The 6,993-nt window shown below is 52.3% G+C and overlaps 1 protein-coding gene across 2 annotated transcripts in view; it reads left to right on the forward strand.

The window, feature by feature from the left end:
• SP1 (Sp1 transcription factor) overlaps positions 1-6,993 on the forward strand; it is a 17,883-nt gene that overhangs the window by 7,097 nt on the left and 3,793 nt on the right. The window lies entirely within an intron of this gene.

Here is a 6,993-nt window from a genome sequence, read left to right on the forward strand (position 1 = left end):
CTAATAAAGGGGGAGGTCGGGGGGGGGTTACTCTAGAAATGACCCAAATCCCACGAAATTCCAAGGATTTGCTGGGGAAAAGGGAGCGATGCCCATTATACAGCCCGTGTTATGGCAGGGGTTGTGCCCCGCCGTGGGTCTGGGGTTCCATGGGGCAGCCCCACTCTTCCTCCTCATCCTCCTCCTCCTGGGGGTTTGGCTGCCTGGGAATGGGAGCAAACTGGTTGGACTGGTTGGATGCTGGAAAACCAGCCGAGGAAGGGTTTTTGTCACATCATCTCGCTGGTTTCTAATCTTTTTTTGGGTGGGTTTTTTGGGTTTTTTCCCTTTTATCTCTGCCCCCCGACACCACCTCCTCCTGGGGGGGTGCCCCAGCTTTTATCACCCCCTCGCAGGACCTGGATTCCGGCCCCAAAGGACAATTTTACCCTTTTCAGGGCACCCTTTCCCATCCCGGGGGGGGGGGTTCCACCACCCCGTCGTCTCCCCATCCCGCCCTGGAGCATCTTGGTTGGATCCCGTGAGCGATACAGGCACCAAATTCCCTCTTTTTCCCATTAAAAATGTGGGGGTTTGCAGCTCGGGAAGCTCAAATTCTCTCTTTTTTGATTAAAAACACAGATTTTTATTTTTTTTTTGTAGCTCCATAAACGCACCCACCCTGGATTGGGGTGGAATTCCCGGGATTTCCCCGGCTCCTCCTCTTCCTCCTCCTCCTCCTCCTCCTTCCCCGGTCCTTCCCCACCCCAGCTGGGCATTTTCCTCCCCCCGCATCACCCACGACATCACTTTTGAACCAAACTTCTCTTTTTTTGGCGTGGTTTTCTAGGACCTGCCTATTTTATGGGATGGATTTTATGGGATCCTTGGTTCTGACCCCCCAAAACCCCCCAAAATGTAGGTTTTGACAGGACGAGAGGCTACATCCCAGTTTCATCCCAATCCGGACTGGAATTAAATGGGCAAAGGGGATGGGTTTTATCATTTTGCGCCACCACAAAGGTATTTAGGGAGTTTTTTGGGGGGGTTATCAGGGATCTTAAAATATCAGATGAGGTAATTTCCGACTGGGGACGGACACGGCTCCGTCTCCCTCTCGACCCCGACGGCTCCGTCCCTGTTTATTTCCTCTCCAAAGGAAATAAAACCAACAAAAAAAAAGTCATTTATCGTGACTTTTAAAAACCCTTCCGACAATTAAAGGCTTGTGGGGGAACTGGCTTTTTCAAACTCGTTAAAACTCTGCAATTAAAAAGAGAATTCCTCGACCTGCTGGAGTCTGACTCGTCGTGTGTCGTCCCCCCCTTCCCTCCCGTCCCCAAACTCCCAGGAATTTATTAAAAAAGAGCTTTAATATTAACAGGAGCCGCGGATGAAGTCGGTTTGCAAATTAGGGAGGAAATCAAACCTGATAAAAATCACGGAGGACCTCGATCAAAACCCGGCTAGAAAAGTTTGATTTTGGGGGCGGTGAGGGGAGATTCAGGGGAGCCCGGGAAACTGGGGTGGTTGTTTTCCCTTAAAACTTCTTTTTTTGCCTCTTTTCCTTGCCCCGGGAAGCTGGTGGGGGGTTGCCCTTCATGGTGAAGGCTCCCCCTCCTCTTGCTCTCCTGCCTCGTGGGGGGGTGTTCAACCGAGGGTGCGGAGTTTGCCCAAAAACCCCACTTTTTTTACTGAATATTATAATTTTTTTTCATAATTCCATCCTAAAAATGCCCATTCTCCCCACCACCACCCCGGGGTGGATCTAAAAATGCTCCACTTCCCCCCACCCCCACCCCCCGGGGCATTTCTCACCTCTTTTTAGTTTGTTAAATAAAACCAGACTAAACCCAAGCTTATTTTTTTGTTTTTTCCCTCTGGGATGACAAAACCCACCTTGTTTTAAGAGAAATCACAAGCCCAGGTTTTGGGGGGGGTGGTGGTGGTGGTTTTTTTTGCCTCAGACCAAAAAAATGACTCCATATCTCTTTTTTTGGGACGGGATTTTGGGGGTCGGAAGCCCCATCCCACCCTGTTCCTTGGGGCAGAGCCAGGTTTAGCTCCCGCAGGAAAATCCCCCTCTTTGCTCCCGGGGTTTTTCCAAGGATTAACCCCCCCCTTTCTGCCCCCCCCATTAATATATTTATTTTCAGATCTTTAATGACCTGAGCTTGGCGGCCTCGGGGAAAGCTTTTGCCTTAAAAACAATCTATATTAAAAGGGAGATAATAACTATAAATTATCCAGCTGCTTTCTCTCCGCCGGGATTTCTCCCCAAACTTTTTATTTTTATTTTATTATTATTTTATTTTTATATTTATATATATTATTGTTATTATATATTTTTATTTTTATTCCGGAGGCTCCGGCGCTTCCCAGTCTGTGAAGAAGGAAGCACGGACGTACAGGATCCTTAATTTATTTCTCCCTTAATTAGATGCAAGCCATAGATTACCAGAAGGAGGATTTGGGGTGGGGGGGGGTCCCCCCTTCCATATGACATCCCAGCAGACTATAAAAACGCCGCGTAGGCTTTTTTTTTTTCCCCTTTTTGAAGGTTGAAGTTGTTCCAAGACGTCAGGATTCCTCCATCCTGAGCTTTATTTTTGGGGGGAGAAACGCCTGTTTTTTCTCCTTCTTATTTTTTATTTTTCCTTTTTTTTTTTTTTTAAAAAAAGACAGCTCTCTCCCCGGATGGGGGGGGAATCTCTAAATCCGGCGCTGCACCACAAGCTGTCGGCGTTTGGCTTAGAAAGCTTAAAAAAAAAAAGCTTTAAAAAAATAAATAAAGCCCAACCCTCCCAGGAAAGGGCTGGGAAAAGGGGGAAATTTATCCTAAAATTGCTAAATTTTGCAGGGAGTGGGAGAGGGCGTTTTCCCACGGGGCTGGAAATCGTGTCCCCTTTGGGGGGACAATATTCCTCGGTGTCCCCACTGTGAAGACGGGGGGCACCGTGGCCATTGGGGTGGTTTAATGGTGTCACTGGGCAGGAACTGGTCCTGGTGGGACTGAACTGGTCCCAGGTGGGATTGAACTGGTCCCAGGTGAGACTCAACTGGTCCTGGTGGGACTGAACTGGTCCCTGATGGGACTGAACTGGTCCTGAGTGGGACTGAACTGGTCCCTGATGGGACTGAACTGGTCCTGAGTGGGACTGAACTGGTCCCTGATGGGACTGAACTGGTCCTGAGTGGGACTGAACTGGTCCCTGATGGGACTGAACTGGTCCTGAGTGGGACTGAACTGGTCCCTGATGGGACTGAACTGGTCCTGAGTGGGACTGAACTGGTCCCTGATGGGACTGAACTGGTCCTGAGTGGGACTGAACTGGTCCCTGATGGGACTGAACTGGTCCTGAGTGGGACTGAACTGGTCCCTGATGGGACTGAACTGGTCCTGAGTGGGACTGAACTGGTCCCTGATGGGACTGAACTGGTCCTGAGTGGGACTGAACTGGTCCCTGATGGGACTGAACTGGTCCTGAGTGGGACTGAACTGGTCCCTGATGGGACTGAACTGGTCCTGAGTGGGACTGAACTGGTCCCTGATGGGACTGAACTGGTCCTGAGTGGGACTGAACTGGTCCCAGGTGGGATTGACCTGCTCCTGGTGGGACTGAACTGGTCCTCGGTGAGACTGAACTGGTCCCTGATGGGACTGAACTGGTCCTGAGTGGGACTGAACTGGTTCCAGATGAGACTGAACTTTTCCGTGGTGGGAGTGAACTGTTCCCAGGTGAGACTGAACTGGTCCTGGTGGGTCTGAACTGTTCTCAGGTGGGACTGAACTGGTCCTGGGTGGGATTGAACTGGTCCTCCTGGGACTGACCTGGTCCCAGGTGGGAGTGAGCTGGTCCTGGTGGGAGTGAACTGGTTCCAGGTGGGACTGAACTGGTCCCAGGTGGGACTGACCTGGTCCTGGTGGGACTGAACTGGTCCCAGGTGAGACTGAGCTGGTCCTGGTGGGACTGAACTGGTCCCAGGTGAGACTAAGCTGGTCTTGTGTGAGACTCAACTGGTCCCCAATGGGACTGAACTGGTTCCAGATGAGACTGAGCTGGTCCTGGTGGGACTGAACTGGTCCCAGGTGAGACTGTACTGGTCCCAGGTAGGTCTGAACTGGTCCTCGGTGAGACTGAACTGGTCCCTGATGGGACTGAACTGGTCCTGAGTGGGACTGAACTGGTTCCAGATGAGACTGAACTTTTCCGTGGTGGGAGTGAACTGTTCCCAGGTGAGACTGAACTGGTCCTGGTGGGTCTGAACTGTTCTCAGGTGGGACTGAACTGGTCCTGGGTGGGATTGAACTGGTCCTCCTGGGACTGACCTGGTCCCAGGTGGGAGTGAGCTGGTCCTGGTGGGAGTGAACTGGTTCCAGGTGGGACTGAACTGGTCCCAGGTGGGACTGAGCTGGTCCCCGGTGGGACTGAGGTGGTCGTGGTGGGTCTGAACTGGTCCCAGGTGGGATTGACCTGATCCTGGTGGGTCTGAACTGGTCCCAGGTGGGATTGACCTGGTCCTGGTGGGACTGAACTGGTCCCAGGTGAGACTAAGCTGGTCCTGGTGGGACTGAACTGGTCCTCGGTGAGACTGAGCTGGTCCTGGTGGGACTGAACTGGTCCCAGGTGAGACTGAGCTGGTCCTGGTGGGACTGAACTGGTCCCAGGTGAGACTGTACTGGTCCCAGGTAGGTCTGAACTGGTCCTCGGTGAGACTGAACTGGTCCCTGATGGGTCTGAACTGGTCCCAGGTGGGATTGAACTGGTCCTGGGTGGTGTTTCCAGCATCTTTTGGGCTGCAGTTTCAGCTGAGCGTTTCCCCCAGGGGGGATTTTTGGTCTTTGGGGCTGGTGCCGTGATTTTGGGACACGGACGTGCGAGGACACCCCCTCCCAGCGCCACCCGTGACCTCCTGGCGTCTCCTTAGATGGTGACGTGTCCCTTGTGTGTCCCCCCTCCCCGTGGACGAAGTGGCCCCGAGATGATGCGAGTAGAGACTTGGTTCCCTGGATCGCAGCCTCTGGGGTCTCCATCCTCGAGGGCAAAGGGCTTTTCCCAGGAAACCCGGATCCCTGCAGATTTTTTGGGGGGGGGGGGGGGAATTCCTGATGCCAAAAACCTCCTCCTCCTTCCCCCCCCGCCATCGCTTGGCTCCGGGATGTGAAACTCCCTTCCCAGCCGTGGGAAAAGAGCCCGACCCGCCCCCAATGGACATTTTGGGTCAGGAATTTGGGAATTTATCCTTTTTTTTGGTCCCGGGGGGACACTCCCGAGTGTCACCTCCTGCCCAGAAGATCAGAAAGCAGATCAGAAGATCAGAAGCAGAAAATCAAAGGATTTGAAGCAAATTTTCGCCACTTGGCCTGAAAGGGTTTGGCCCAAAAGGGCTTCTCAAAAGGTTTTATGGTCCCTCTGCTGGTGGCAGCGTCTTGGTCCCCATGCTGAGGAGGTGGCCTTCGTTCCTGCGTCTCCAGAGGCCACCAGAGGCTCTTTTTTGGGGACACCAGCTTCGGAAAACAGCAGTTTTGGGTCATTGGGTCTATGATTCTATGATTTATGCTCCTTGTTTAAGAAGCAGCTTCCAGGTGCTGGGATGAGGAGATGGAGGGAATGGACCAGCATCTCCCGGGGTATCCCTGACGTCTCTCGCACCCCCATGTCCCCGTCACCCCAGCTGGGTGGCACAGTCCTTCCCGGTAACCCTTCCTCGCTGGAACCAGCATCAGGAAAAAAAGAAAAAAACCCAGTTGGGTGGGTTTTTTGGGGCAGATTTGCCCCAACATAGCCTTGTTTCTCGGCAACGGGAGAGGATCTCAGCATCCTTCAGGGGGGACAATGTGTTTTATCTCAGCCCTGGGAGGAAATTGGTAGGAAAAAGGTGAATTTTGGGCTCAAATCCCAGCCGAGGATGTTGCCACCCGGCTGATGGGGCTTTTTTTTTAATCGGGAATTGCTCCTGGAGAGAAGGAACCAGATGATGATGATGAAGATGATGGTCTTCCTTCCAGCCCCGCTTTATTTATTGCTACCTGAATTTTTTGGGGGGGGCAGGAGGGTTTGCATCTGCTCTGGGGATTTGCTTTCCTTGGAGAGAGGGGAAAACTGCCTTTCTCAGCCCAAAAAACAAGGTGGGGGGAAAGGGGCTTTGATGGGAAAGTGGGATTTGGAGAAAACCAGGTTTTTCTCAGCAATATTTTGTTGCTTTATCTCTGACACCGATTTGAAGTGGCTGGGGCGAGGCTGGAGGGATGGTTGAAAAGGGGAAAACTGCCTTTTTCAGCCCAAAAAACAAGTCTGGAAGGAAACGGACCTCAATGGGGTTGGTGGGAGGGTGGGATTTGGTGAAATCTGGGGTTTTCTTGGTGATATTTTGTCACTTTATCTCCAACACTGATACGACGTGGCCGGTGTTACACTGGAGAGAGGGTTGAAAAGGGGAAAACTGCCTTTTTCAGCCCAAAAAACAAGCTGGGGGGGCGAAAAGGGACCTCGGTGGGGGCATTGAGAAGGTGGGATTTGGCAAAAATCAGGTTATTCTCCACGATATTTTGTTGCTTTCTCTCTAACACCGATGATTTGGCACTTCTTTTATCTCTTGAGACCGATACGAGGTGCCCGGCGCTGCTCTGTTTACTTTTTTTTTTTTTGCTGTGTTTTCAGGTCTAGATTGGTGAAAATAACTGAAATTGCTGAAATAGTTGGCAGGTGGCGGGAGGGAGGGCGAGAAGCTGGTTTTCCCCCCCTTTGCCTCCCCTCCGGGCACAAATCGGAGGGGCATGGACTGAATGGGGGGGGATGCGGGGGCTGTGGAGCCCCAGGACTTTAGGGAGAGCTCGGAGGGGGATTGTCAGGGCTGGAAAACACCAAAAATGAGGGAGAAAGCTGAAATTCATGGTTTTCCACATCCTGGGATCTTCCTTCTGCGGCTGTGGTGGGGAAAGGTTGGGGGAAGCCCCTTTGGTTTCCCTCCCGCTGCTTGGGAGTTGGAGTTTGGGGGGGGGGGGGGGGGGGG

The sequence above is a fragment of the Calidris pugnax genome, unplaced genomic scaffold (assembly GCF_001431845.1).
Source record: "Calidris pugnax isolate Ruff unplaced genomic scaffold, ASM143184v1 scaffold324, whole genome shotgun sequence".
Taxonomy (NCBI): domain Eukaryota; kingdom Metazoa; phylum Chordata; class Aves; order Charadriiformes; family Scolopacidae; genus Calidris; species Calidris pugnax.